Here is a 14,970-nt window from a genome sequence, read left to right as displayed (position 1 = left end):
AACAGTTCCTCAAAATAATGGGGCTACTGGAATTTTTAAGTTTTATTGAATAATTATTTATTAATTGTAACTGAATCCAGAAAAAAAAATATTACTTTTGTTTTTAAAATATTGGCACTTTGGGAATAGTTAAAATAATTCTCGGGTCCCGTGAATTTACGGAAAATTGCATAATTCAACTCTCGATTCCCGGGAAATTGAAAATCTTGAGAAACGTCCCCTCTATTTGCAATTGATGAAATTTCATTTTTTTATGTATCTTAAGAATTTCCTCCAATTTTTCGGGAAACTTTTTAAGGGCCATGACGTGGACTATTAAAAATACCTAATTGTACCTGCTTGATTTATTTGAGTGAAGCTAAAATTGTAATACATTTTTTGTTAAGATTCTTAAAAACATTTACAAAATATGTTAACAGTAATAGTTGCTTCCCAAATTATAAAAATATGTTTAAATGAAGGACGAATAGAACTTTAATAAATTTGCTTGAAAAGCTTTAAGATTTTTCAAATAAAAAAAGCTTTTGTTTTATTTAGAATAAATCTTTACTATTCTCTGAAGGCAAAGAAAAATGACATTATTTTTAAGATAAACAATGAGTTTAGGTGAATCATAACAGCAATTAACAGGCTACATGCTTAAAGGTCTGCTATCAGTAGTAAAGATCGTGATCAACATTCACTAATCTCTACCTTCCAGCAAAAAACCTGTATCTTCGTCAGAGCACTATCAAAGTGAATACCAAATCGTTTAGCGTGAAAAATCTGATCCAACGACGTAATCCATGAGTCATCGATCTACCTTCCGCGCCAGACAACCAGTTAGTGAGAGACAATATCAAGTGACTCACGCCGACTTGTGTCCGCACCTATAAATCACTCCCCGATATCCACAAATCACGCTCCCTCAAGTTAAGCATTTCAATTAACCAAAACAAGTATTGAATGTCTGCGTACGCAGCGTACCAACTTCCGCTTTTCCTCAAACACTCATCTCCCTTTTTAAAGAGGTACCTCGTCACATTCCACAAGTGAGTTTTCATCAACTTTCCCACTCTTTTGGGGTTTCCGATATTTTTTTGTTTAAGGTGATACCAGCGCAACAGCTTCCGCGCAATATTGAACATAGCGTCGTTACGTACAGCTGGCACTGATTAAGTCCCTTTAAGTCACCAGCATATCGTTGGAAGAGCGGGGAAAAAACGTCCAGCGACTTTTTTCCAATTTCTACGTTATTTTTTACACTCGCTGTTGAGTCTTCGCACCATGTTGTGACTAAACATTTCACTGGCGAAGTGGTTTCCAATTCCATCAGAGGGAGGGTGCACACCAGAAAAAGGAAATCGTAAACAATGTTCAAATTAATATTAGGGTACTTAACGGTTTACGGAGCGATTTGGGGTCGTCCGCGTTTCGGGAGTGCGCGTTTTAATGTGAGAAAATTAAATTCTAATCCAGTATCGTCACCATCCAGAATGAAAAATAGCTCGAGTTAGGTTGCGGTGTTCCCACAGAATAAATTGCACTCCCGGATAGAATGTAGGAAACTTACACTGGAGACAGTGAACTATTTAACAAATCGATAACTATTGCACTTGTCCGACGAAACTGGGCACCTTTTTGTCAGCACTGTCCCCGAATAACCCGGTAACCGCAGATGCCAGAAAGCTGCTGAAGCTGACAACGCATCATGACACTTCACGCGAGCGATTCTGCGTACGTGCAAATGTGTTGCGTCGCGACGACCTGGAAGTACTCAACTGAGCGAGCCGTCCACCGCCAGGGTTGCCACATTTGATTCTGTATTTTTGAGGGTCAAAAATCTGTATATCTGTATCAAGGGGACGAAAATCTGTATTAGGAATCTGTATTGACATTTTAAAACTATTTTTCAAAAAACAAAATATTCTTAATTGTTTTTTAATGCATTAAAATGCTATACAATCTAAAATGTAATGTTTGGGCTCATTCAGTAATTTAAAAAAAATATTTTAAGATTTAAAATTATTTAATTTTAATAAAAATTCTGGAAAATCTGTATATCTGTATGTTTTTCTTAAAATCTGTATTTCTTTATATACAGATTCTGTATGACCTTATCACCTCAAAAATCTGTAAAATACAGATAAATCTGTATTTGTGGCAACCCTGTCCACCGCTGGCAAGGCATACCTGTGCTGAACATCAGGTTTGAAAATGTATTGGTGCGCTCGAGCCATAACGGTAACAAACTGCGCCACAACTACACGCAGAGGGAAGGTCTCCGTCAATGAAGTTGTTTTGGATACCTTTACCTGGGCAGTTCTGCGAGGCTTGCGCTCACTGGTAGTTGTACGAGAAACCCCTTGGTTTAATACAGCGTGTAGCTGTTGCTGGAGTTGCTGCAGTTCACACGGGGTTCCCTACGCTACCAATACCAGCTCGTCGAACGCGTTGTCGTCAACGACAGCTCGGTTGGTTTGATTATTGCACATGGGACTTTCTTCTGGTAGTGCGCGGTATACGCGTGTGTACCTGGAACGAAACCCAGACGACGACGACGATTGATTGCCTGTTGCAAGGTCTCCTGGTCTGATCTCTTGAGCTAGAGCGATGGAATTTCGTTCTGCGCGATATTGGCGAGATGAGATCTTTGGAGTGGATTCGACGGTTTTCATGGTTAAGAAGCTTCAATCGTAACTAAATTCAACTAACAGCTTCTACTATAAATTATTCAATATTTTGGTAATAATCAAAATAGATTTGATCATTTATTGTTAAATCAAGACAATTTTTCAACAAAAAATATTATTTCAAAAATAGTGAGAGCCAAATTTACTCTTGTGTGACAAGCGAAGAAGGCTAGCACTTCGTGAAGGATTTGGTGAGCCGTGAGCGCCCAATCGTTGGCTGCAATGGATTCGTATGCATTCACGATTCATTTCGGGTTGAGAGATCGAATGATTTTATCACCAAAGAGTGATCATTGGAAGTCAGAATTATTATTTTCTACTCAAGACAGTTCTTACAAGATCTGTGATATACTGCCGCATCAGACTAATATGTAACAGTCACACACTCACGATTGAATGCCGACTTCAGCAACTCAACATTCTTTTTTTTAATTCAGGTAACTCATCGATACAGAGAGTGAGTACCCCTTTTTAAAAATAAAGTAAATTCAATTTATTTGAAATTCACGATCGCAACTGACAACTTTCACATGAGTAAACAAAAGGGTGAATATGATAAAAGACAAATATTGATCCCTGGGGTATTCTAAACCCTTGGGCTGAGCCAAATATGAGCAAAATCAGTCAACAATAACCCATTGATATTTGTGAATAAAAATTGAATTGGAGTTTTTGTAGAAATGAAAAATCCCTTTCTTTTTTACTAATTTTATCGGTACATATGTATTTTATGTAAGAGTGATACAAACAAAATCGTTTTTGCATGAAAATTGATTTTTTAACCCACACGCGTTGTCGTGCTATCTTGCCACACGTCGCTTTTTGACGTTCCGAGAAAAAACGCGTTTTAATGTTTGACCTTAAATAAACACAAAATAGAACACATAATGTAAACAATAACAAACACGTTTTGTTTGGTTGACCATTCTGTGCATTGTCCCGAAGTTTGGTTGAATTTGCTTGCCGTAGTTCCAAGTTATAATCACAAATGTATCGAGGTTTTTAAGCGAAGATGGCGTTCGAATGGTGACGCCCGAATTGTCAACATCACGCAGTGGTACCAACATTACGGAACAAGTGTACCATGGCATGACAGCCACATTTTTTTTCTAATGTTGGTGCTACTGCGCGAATTTGACATTTCGGGCGTTCACCATTCGAACGCCATCTTCGCTTAAAAACCTGGATACGGTATTCGGGCATGTAACGTCATGATTCGAAATCCGGACACTTAGTAGCATATCATTTTTGTTATAGCTGGCAAAAAATCATGTAATAAGTTGGAAATGAAGAAATATCATCAGGATGTAGCATAAACAGTCAGTTTTAAGAAAATGCATGCAAAATATGTCTTTTCTAACAATTTTTCATCAGAATTTTAAAATTAAAATGACTTGTTGTGCTTCGAATCCCGGACACTGATAAAAGTTGATTCGAAATCCGGACACTTTGCTTCGAATTCCGGACACTCGATTTTACTTATGAATCGCACAAATTTGGACTGAAATGTTAGTGGATGGCATTCTTTAGGTCTCAAATAAGCTGTTAAAATCAAAACAATCGATAGTTTATATAAAAATTTGCTAGAATTTGAGGAAATCGAAACCATAAATTTCTGCTTAGCCTTCCCGGTGCTTCGAATGCCCATGAAATATTTCAAGTGAAATGTTTCACATTTTTGGTAAACTTATAATTTTATTGTATTTAATTGTTTTGGCATCAACAACAGCGTTCAAACAAACTTTAAATGAAAGTTAATGTTAGAATTTATCAAATAACACAGTTTTGACATTCATAATGCGAACTTATATCCAAATAATTGATAAAACAAGTTGAAGTGTCCGGGTTTCGAAGCGTCCGGGAATTCGAATCATGACGTTACGTGTGTCAAACGCGTTCTGACCTGAAATCCCTTTGGCCAGTTGCCGCACTTGCAGCAATTTCAGGGTGTGTCAAGATAGCACGACAAGATTGAAACTTCTTTCATATGAAGAGTGACAACAATGCACGGAGTTTTTTTTCTGCATTTATTGAATATCTCAGGATTGAAATCGAATTTTGGGGAACTGTGAAGGTCAACAGGTAAGGCATTGTGAGCTGCACAAAATGGCGTTCTTAACTCAATTAGGCCCAAAATGCACGTGCGACTAGATAGCACGACAACGACGAATATGTTATTCTTATATGATTAAATTCAAATTTGTGCCAATAAAGCACAATGTCAACGTGTTGCCACTTGACGACAGTGATAGCAATTCTGCATTGAAATCGACACGAATCAAAACGTTAACTAGAACGAGATTCCCGACGCAGAAAATGCATTGCAGTTGTTGTTGTTTTTCCATTAACTTGATCACGGATCACATTTCCAGCCCAGCTGCAAGTTCAGCACCCTCAGTCTGTTGTTTTTTTTTACATTTTGTGACACTTTTTACAAATTAATTGCCTGTGCAAAAATTGCCCCAAATTTCGCATGAACGCTGGTTATATTGTATCTTCACTTTGCAGAACCATTAAAAAAGGCGGGTGGTAAAGCGTTCCCAAATTGCCAGCGGCGCGAAGAAAATTTGAATTGTTTTTCATCCTTAATAGCCGGAGATCTCCACTTTATGGCCCACCCAAAAAACTGCGGAACGAAGCCGTTCCCGATAAGAGTGTTTTCTCCGCAAGATATTTAACATAAAATATTGTCGTTTGAGGGTAGCTGGCGGTGTTGCTGGCGATTTTGACGGACACCTTTGAAGGGGTTCTAAACAGGTCAGCTACCCTACAGCTGGAACGCAGCAGTTTGTTTATCACACGTGCTGATAAGTTATCACTTTACCCGCAAGATGAAAGTAAACAACGCTCATAGAGATTAGGTATCATCTGGTATCTTGTGTATCTTGGAGAGCAATGCAGCATGGTGTCCAGCAACCACGTGACCACGTGGCAGGTTGCCCAGCAGACCTTGATCGTTGAACCTGGAAGCTCGGGCCTCGTTTCGTTCGGGTATTTAGCTTGTAATGCAAAGTAGTGACTCTAATCGGATTTGCCGGACTAAACTGCGAGCGTACGTACGCGCGCGTTCGTGAGGCATTTTTGCTAGATTTGTGTGGGATTTTGTGTGAACTCCTTTTCCGGAACTCTGGCGAAACCGCAAAAGGGACAAGCAGTATTAGCCGTGTTTGTGATTTATATTCAAATTGTACCTGTGGCAGCAGAGCTGCCGTAAATCTTCCAGATTTGGGAAATGACCAACCCTGTACTTTTAAAGCTGGTGGATTATTTTTGGGCTGAGAGTATGAGCGTTTTGCTATGATTAATACTGTAAATACAAACCTTTAAGAAGCTTGCAAGCTTGTATTATAGCTCATATTTGCTACCCAAACAAGAGACCTTGAATATCAGAAGAACTCACTGTTGTTGGAATCGGTGTGGACGAAGTTCGTCTGAGACTACTCCGGATCAGGGTTACCCGGATTGCAAAATGTTAGAAAAAAATCGATTACTTTTGGGGAGTCACGTCATTCAACATCGAAATTCTCCTTCAACCATCGAAAATTTCACACCGTCACACGTGCCAGCCATGAAATACCGATTTGAAAGCACCTTTCCATCATCATCGTCAGCTTCATATCGCTGTGACGACGACAAAGTCGGTGAGCAAGAATGCGGAATGTCACTTCCAAACTATGCCCGCGCTTATCAAAACCTGTTCCACCTCGTGGAGTCACGAAAAGGTAGAGGTAACCTTTCACCGTTAGCTTTTTGGGGTGTCAACTTTGGTTTGATGGAAGTTTACAGGCTGTCGCTGCAATTACTTGGCCAAGTTTGCCCACCAGAAGGTTGCCCCAGAAATAGAATCGAGACTAATCAACTTCCCACACACGATAATAATTTACCCTTCCAGGGCCATTAAAGTTGTTGTTCTACGCTGGTTCACCAGTCTGGTCTGGACATGCGACAGCTCTCAAATCAATTGCACGTTTGCCTGATCTACTTCGTCGGACGAAGGTAGTAAGGGGTTCCAGGTGAGAGTGTACTGTCATGCAATGCTGCCTGGTATAAAATTTGTGTTCCTCGCTGAACCATTTCAGGGCAATATACCACATTGAAGTGGTGAAATGCAGGGGAATGTGCGGACAATGTTGCATTTCGTTTCGAATAAAAAGGGGATTTCCCCGTAGAGCAGCGAACATCCCCGGGAACGCTCGGTTCAATGGACCGGGCAATACGTCATGCACGTAACAGTAGAATCAGGGGAACCCTCCGGCATCAAAACATTGAGCCCTGAAACGGAGGAGAGGAGAGTAGCCCGCCAGTAATGATGGTGTGCATTATTGATTGCCACAGGTAGGCAGCTGACGTGGGATTGGTGGACAAATTGGTTCGTGGGAAAACGTGATACGTTATCATTCCACGGTGGAAACTGGAAGGGATTTTGAGGTTGTTGGGAATGCATTGTTTTCCATTGTTTTCATCAATTTGAAATTACTTCCTGGAATGGGTTATGACATGTAACTTGAAAAGCTTCGTGGAATTGTATGAGCATTTAGAGTTTTTTGAAGCTTATAGTTGGTAGTTTTACCGGCTGTTCAAAGCGATTTCTTGCTCCGTCAGCAACACCAATCACACCCAGCAATAACCAAATCTTTCGATTGACCTCATCAAATCAATTGATCTGGTGCTCGCATAACATTCACTCGATTGAAGGTGCCAACCACGTAACATCTCGCTGCTCTCATATAATCGCTGAACCATCACGCAAAATCGTGAGCAATCAAACTATAAACGATAGTCAGTCACTCTGTCCACGGCTAGGAATCTCCAGCGATGTGTGAAAAGTAATAACTTTCGCTTTCACTACGCGTATAAATCATACATCTCAGTGGTGGACTTTGGAAAAATCGATTTCGATGCATCCAATCGCATGCAGTGACTGGAGCTGATCCGATTTTCGATAACCATCGCACGCTAGCTGAACAAGAAGTCATTGGAGAATAGCTCCCTCTGACACCTCCAAGGAATCACAATCTGGGTCACGTCAACGGGGTTTATGAAGTAGTCGTCGGTGATTGGCAGAATCGAGTTGGGAACGGCACTCGATTACGAAGCAAAAAAGTTCAATCGAGCAAAAAATTGAATTTGGAGTACTCCGGACTTCGTCAATATGCTCATGGAACGAACTACCGCCTCCAGCATCGCGCGCGGACTCGCCTTCCGGACCAATCAATTAAGCCAAGTTCGATCTCCCAGTGTGAGTTTTATTGTCTAAGGCCTGCTGTCGACGGGTGTCACTAATTAAAACTAATTAGATTAGGCCGGATCGGATCGCACCCACATCGCGGGAATCTCCGGCGCAGCCGGGGGTCGTCCAGAAAGAAATTTCAGCAGCTCGCACTCTGCTCTCAAGAAGCTTGTTTTACCAGCTTAAAGCCAGCTCTCGAATTTACCGCGCCATGACGGAAATTAATTTTGTTTTAATTTATTACGTCTCGAACACTCTCCCCTAGTTGGCTGCCACCGCGCCAGAAGAAGTCCACCCCCGCTGGTATGCTCGTCATCCCGCGGGAAAAATGCAATATCGTGCTGGTATCATGGTGATGCTGCTGCTGCAGGAATGCCACAAGAAAAGTGGCTGGGTGCATTGTTGTGGGAGTAATCTGAGTAATGGTGCATTTTCCAGCGTTTTTCATCTCGCCCAGACCGGCGAAGCTGGGGTATCTTGTCTGGGATCGGTTTTGGCGGGATTTGTCGTAACTGGATCGGAAGAAATGCTGAAATGTTGGAGATGTTGGAGATTACCCCTAAACGTGATCTAAACTTGACAGATCTGAATCTAATTCAATCAGAATCTAAGTCAGAATAGCCCCTGACATTTTATAGTCATTAGGATGTAACAAAAATTACTTTTTGGCGGGAATTCAAGGGTTTGTTCCGGTGGGCATACTAAGCCCAAATCCAAAATATGAGCTTGATTGGACGTAACAAGAGCTGGCGCTCCGCCCTCCAATTTTAAATGAGATTTAACCCGAAAAAATACTTTTTTTTTTCAAAAATGTCTATTTTTGAGGCATTTTGGCCACCAATGCGTTTACCAAAAACATCACTGGCGTGTAGGCCAGATCCTTGCGCATCTTTTGGTATATATAACATTGAAGTTTGGAGCACCCTGGAGCTCGGTACAGACCTTCAAAGTTTGGCATTTTTTCGAAAAATTGACTGAAAATGCATTTCAAGCAGCCAAACACCGCATTCAAATTAACTGTTCCATAATTATGGAATGTTGTTGTACCTCCAACAATTACTAAATACCTCATTATAACTCAAAAATCCACCAAAAAATGACCAAACTTCTTACAAAACAAAACCATAGTTTACCTTATAATTGATTGGTTTGGCGTTTGTAGTTATTATTTGGTTGAAAATGTGCACTTCTGGAGAGAACATGTTCACACAAACTTGTTTACACTTTTAAGAAAAAAAGTGTTTCGAATTTAAAGAAAAATAACTCTAAGATATGTAGTGCTCGAATGCAATGCGGCGCTTCAAATTTGGCCAGCGCTCTTTCTAGATATTTAAGCATCTTTTTTACCTTCAAATGGCGATAACTTTTGACATGTCAAACACTAAAAATGTTTGTTTTTTGTTTAGCTCTAAAAGTGCATCACTTCCTCTAAAACTTTATCCTTATTTATTACTACGTTAAAAAATTGATTTTTGAAGGTTCGCTAAGATGCTTTCTCTAAATTTGCTTGTAGAAAGCGTAGATTGCGAGATAAAATTTTGGTGTAATCGAAAAAAATGATTGAATTAGCAAGCCCAACAACTTTTTGGAAGACAAAAAAATCCCAAAAATATTCCTGGAAAGTTAAATTTTGTAAGTCGTGAACCACCTTAATGTTCAACAAAACCTAGAGTTGCTGCACTACAGTTGATTTAATAGTCGTGCTATAGTTATTTCAATCCGGACTACAGTTAATTCAGGTATACAGCTTTAAAATTCTGTAGCGCGAACAAGACTGTTAGTATGGAATGTTAGTATACTTCAGATTTCACATGAACAACAAACAAAAAATATCAAACCATCCACTTAAACGACCCCAAGGTCTTTTGTGGTTTCAGCTCGAACCTAGGAGTCCAAAAAGCTTCAATGGGGAGAGCACCTAAACCTCTTTCTACTCCAACAAACCTTCCACCCCAGGGTTCGAACTGACGACCTTTGGATTGCGAGTCCAACCGAAACCAGCGATTCCACCGGAGCAGCAATCCAAGTCAAACCCGATTATAATACTTTACAAAAGCTAGTTCTACGATAACAGCAGCAGTTCTGACCTGAATTTCAAGTTTATTTTTGCTCATTTCAATCCAGTTCATGAGTAATGTTAGATAAGCTCTGGAATTGAACTTAGCAGAAACTAGCAAAAATATGTTATCAGCAGCAAGTTCTGACTGATATTTGTGAAAGATAACTTGACATTTCGTAAACTGAGTTTAACAAAATGTTGAAGAACCATAAAGATTTGATCCAGCAAATTGCAGTTTATTTTAAGACTGTTTTTAAAGAGATTTAGAGTTAGATTTTTCCGTGATTGTAATCTTATAATAATCCCAAATAAACTAATTCCATTCTGCGAAATAACGCCTACAACTCCTCGTTCTATCAAATTTCCCACACAATCCTCAGATCCTAATCAGAGAAAACAGGAAGAAAGCCGTCTGGCAAACATGTTAATTTGCTTAGCTGCGGTCAACCCACGACAAACCCGCCGTTCCTAAACCGGCTTCTTGCCTACTCGAGCTGAACTCGTTTCGCTGGAGTTTGTGTAGAACCTTGTGCGTGGTCAAGTGTCCAGCGCTAAGCGCTTCAAGTTCTGTAAAGGAATGGTAATTTGTAATTTATCCATTCCCGCGCGTTCTTCCAGGCTCGAACATTTCCAAACTGTTCTCAAAGAAACGAAACTCGCTGAGAGCAGTCGAAACTTCTTTCATCGTCTGCACTCAAAATTCGAAGAGGGGGAACGATTCGCTAATTTATGCCCTGGGAAATTTTCACACGACCCTTCGTGTCGTTCCTCCTCGACCCCGTTGTCGATGCAGCGGTCCTTTCGAGCATCTTTTAATCAAATCGTATTAACAATTCGGTTGACGCGGCAATTCGGGAAGGGGGACGACCTTAAGAATGGCTCTCTGCAGAAGACGCAAACTTCTTCTCAGACCATCGGGAAATCCGAGAGGGGACAATTATGCTTCCTATTGTAATCCATCACTCGAGGACCACTCGTGGTGTGTGTGCGGAGTTGCCTGCTCTCGTTAATATCGGGATATTTTCCCAACGGGCGTAGGGATTCGCTGGCAGCCTCCTCGTGAAACGGGTTATTGATGACTTTGCGGACTCTGGTTTTGGGGGTGAGAGTGTGTGATTGCAAATGACATTTCACCTGTGGGTGGCAAGGACGAGGGGCGGATTCTCGTGGGAATTCTGAGAAATGTTGGATTTTAGTTCAATCTCTGGGAGTTGAACTCCGTACTTACACCCAAACAAAAGATCTCTGACATCCAATGCGGCGACTTCATCAACTATTTCGTGAGGTCGTGTCAGAGAATTGTACCAAGTACACCTTGGGTGTACTTCTGTGACTATAACATGCGTCCAATGCATCATTCCTGGCCATAAATCACCACATTTCACACATATATTTCTCAACTCATCCAATTATACAGCGTGTCAACCGTGTACAAAACGCCAGCAAAACAAAAGGTTACTAGAGCGGAAATCAGCTTTGCTGCCTCCAACGGAACTCACCTCCCGTTCTCATCTGACCGCACCAGGAGAGATTCCTGAGTGCGCATAAGTTTTCTTATAATTTCAAAAGTTCAACAAACTCACGGTCCGACGCACCCAACCGGCATTCCGGTCGGTGGTGTGACACAATCCGGGAGTCTGTTCAAAGCACTGCTCACTCAAATGGCAGGGCACTCTTCTTGATGGAATTAGATCGCACCGAGATTTGACAAATGTGACACAAAGTCTTCTTCTGTTCGATACCGGTCGTCTGGTTGGTCAGCAAACTGGAACACTGCTGCCGGGGACCTGCCTCTACTGCATGACTTGGATGGCCGGGTGCGATATGGTGCACTTTTGTTGTGGTTATGCTGCTCGTCATTTCACAGAGTTATGGTGACAGCAGCTGATGTGGAACAGAGGCCGATATGGTCAGTTTGCCGGTGACAAGGTGAAATGGGCTATCAATGGGAGCTCTTTTGTTCATTGAAGGAATTCTTGGCAGAAGGAATCTCGATGGTGGAATTTATTGTTTTGATGAGTGGTTATTTACTTCTATCTCGTGGGTTCTTCTATCATTTCAAGTTAATAAGTATCCTTTATTGCTGATTTTATTCTATTTTTATGAGTGTGAGTTTTTTTTTCGTTAATAGTATTTTAATAACTTTTGCATATGCATAAAAAAACTAAGAACATGCTTATTAAGAATGAAAAAGTTAGTTAATACTTGTTTAATTGCATTTTCAAGATTTTTTGATATTTTTTAGATTTACCTAATCCATCATAAATCTATCAGTGCTCCTAAATTAGATTTGAAGTTATTTTTAATTTCCCATTTTTATGATTTATATCAATTCTACCTTCAACCGTTTTCAACAATTTAGACAAGACATATTTTATATAGTTTTATTACAATTAGGCCAATGTAATTTGATTTCAAGTTTTGTCTCACCAAAAATATGAGAGCAGAAAAATAAAGATTGATTGAAATTAAAATTTTCACTGAAAAGTAGTGCAGTCGAAGTAATCTATTATGGATACATTGTATACCTTTATTTAATTCATTATTGGATTATTTTTTTTTACAAATTCTTTAATTTGTAACCACAGTTGGGGAAAATAAGTCAAACTTTATTGATATATTGCCATTTTGTGCAAAAGCATATCTTTAATAATGTATTAAGCATTTTGTGATACTTTTTGTTTCAAAATTTTGAAAGTTGAGCTTAAAATATGAAATTTTATTTCATTTATCAAATTATTCGTAATTATTTTTTAAATATCATTTAACTGGTAAGTCTTTTCTTAACATTTATATTTTAAAACATGAACTAGGGTTGGCCACAAAATGTCCATGAACTTTTTTCAATTCAGTTTTTTCAACAACACTTAAAAAAAAAGTTATTATTTTATATTTTTAATTCTGGTGTGACAGTGATAGTCACTATGTTTCTAACAAGTTTCAACATGAACTTGAAAATTAATTACGTTAAATCTACTACGAGTAAGGTTACTACTGAAGTTTAACTAGAAAAAATCACAATCAAATATAACTAAGATCATTCACTTTTTCATAAAATGTATATAAATTTGAGGTTAGATAAATAAAAAGTTCTTAATTTGTCATAAATTCAAAAGGAATGAAAAATCTTTAAATTATAAATTTTTGCTTTCACCAAAACCAATTTCGTAGCATGAATTCAACAAAATTCAAAATTCACTAAGAAACACGTTTTACTGGAAATTTCTATAAATCTGAAGATATTTATGAACTCTGTTTCAGTATCACTTCGAATTTTCAACTTAGAATCTAATTTCAACTATTTTTAGTGAAAAATTTAAGAATCCAATTAAAATTAAAATCCGATCCCGATTCAAAAAGACTTGAGGAAATCATGACAATACTCGTTGATGACACTTTAAGAGTATTAATATAATCCTATTTAACAATGTTTTCAACTAAAACAAACAAAACAACAAAAACACAAAAATCCTTCGAAAAGTTGAACAGTGCGAATCTGATTCTATCTCATTCCCCAGAATTTCATTCCCCTATAATCTTTCACCAGAATGAACTATTCCTCGGAATCCTATTCATTAGAATTACCCATCGCCCTCAAATGGTAATTGTTGTTGTTTAACTAAAAGCGGTTAAAATATTAGGAGAATCATGATTTTTTAGAAATTCTTATAAGATTTGAAAACTTTAAGGTCAGAAAATTTCAAGAGTTTGATTTCAAAAGGTCTTATAATAGACAATCGCATAGCTTTTAAATACTTCATAAAACTCAGGATTTTAAGGTTTGAAGAAGGGTAAATCACCTTGAATTTCATTGGTCTCTAAAAAATATATGATTTTTTGGTAAAACAACAACAATGATATTCTGAGGAATGGATAATTCTGGGATATGGACAATTCTGAAAGGAGAAAAATCTGTTCTAAAATCGTGTACAAGCGTTCATGAAATAAGAAATCACGAACAAAGTGTTCAAGTTGCATTTTTGAAAACGTACCATGGAATTCGAACACTTTGTTCGTTGTTCTAAATTTGATGATCGCTATTCCACGATTTTTAGAGCTATTTTTTTCTCAGAGTGGCGAATGGATTTCTATTAAATGGTATTTGATGAATCAAATTCTGGCGAAAGGGATACAACCTGCAAATCTTACTCAACCTTACTTGTAAGAAATCTTTAAAGTGAAAAGGTCATTCAAAATTAATTAATTCCAGCAAAGTTGAAATTTTATCAAAACATAAATTTTATCATGAAACCATCGTAAAACTAACGATTTCCTGCTGCGAGCGCTTCGAAGTTTCAACCCAAAAATCACCTAATTAATTTGGCGTTCCCAAGCGCCGAAAAAACATGAGTTCACTGCCATAAAATTGAACTCCATCGACGCAAAGTTGGGCCTTGAACGAAGCCATCATCACCATACTCGCCGCTTTTTGCTGTTCCACGCAGTTTTGTTTGAGTTTCGTCAGTCGCAAAATTTGTCGTTATGCGAAATTTTGCTTGTCGGAGGTGGAACTCGAACAACTGTTTAACAAACTCGCGTTTCGGTCAGGCCCGGGTTGGGAAAAAAAGTTGCACCGGTTTCATATATCGACATGAGTTCGTAGACCCCCGTGGACATTTCGGGAAACAAACACGGTGCGAATTGTTTGTGAAGCAGCAATTTTTCAACCCCTGATTGCGGTCATAAATTATGGTACGGACGTGGTTTTGGGAAGCGGGCCAGAAGTGCAACAGACGCTTTTTTTTGGGTTGCTCTACAAATGTTTGATTTGGGAGCAAAATGGGTACTTTTTAGGTTGAAAGTGTTCTAAAATTATCTTTGAGAGTGTTGTGTCCTGTTTTCAGGACATCCTGTTGGACAAACAGAGAAAACGGTTCAAGTTTCAAGTTAGTTCAGAATTTGCTCAGTGCTTGCTTTGCTGTTATGACATTTCTCTTTTGATCAGCTTGTGCTAGCGCTCACTAGGTCGCGCTATTGTCGTGAGCATATCATCTACTTGTCTGTGGCTC

The 14,970-nt window shown here is 38.9% G+C and overlaps 1 protein-coding gene across 2 annotated transcripts in view; it reads right to left on the bottom strand.

The window, feature by feature from the left end:
• The window catches only part of LOC6036166 (protein numb), a 64,017-nt gene that overhangs the window by 10,843 nt on the left and 38,204 nt on the right, over positions 1-14,970 (bottom strand). The window contains exon 1 of one of the 2 annotated variants that reach the window (XM_038253278.1): positions 1,553-1,763. The exons of the other annotated variant lie outside the window; for it this stretch is intronic. The gene's annotated coding sequence lies outside the window, so the exon portion shown is untranslated. Of the gene's footprint in view, positions 1-1,552; positions 1,764-14,970 lie in introns of those variants that run through there. 2 annotated transcript variants of the gene reach the window in all.

Source organism: Culex quinquefasciatus, chromosome 2 (genome assembly GCF_015732765.1).
Source record: "Culex quinquefasciatus strain JHB chromosome 2, VPISU_Cqui_1.0_pri_paternal, whole genome shotgun sequence".
In the NCBI taxonomy this organism is placed as follows: domain Eukaryota; kingdom Metazoa; phylum Arthropoda; class Insecta; order Diptera; family Culicidae; genus Culex; species Culex quinquefasciatus.
The sequence above is the reverse complement of the archived record's forward strand: the minus strand, read 5'-3'. Positions and strand labels throughout refer to the sequence as shown.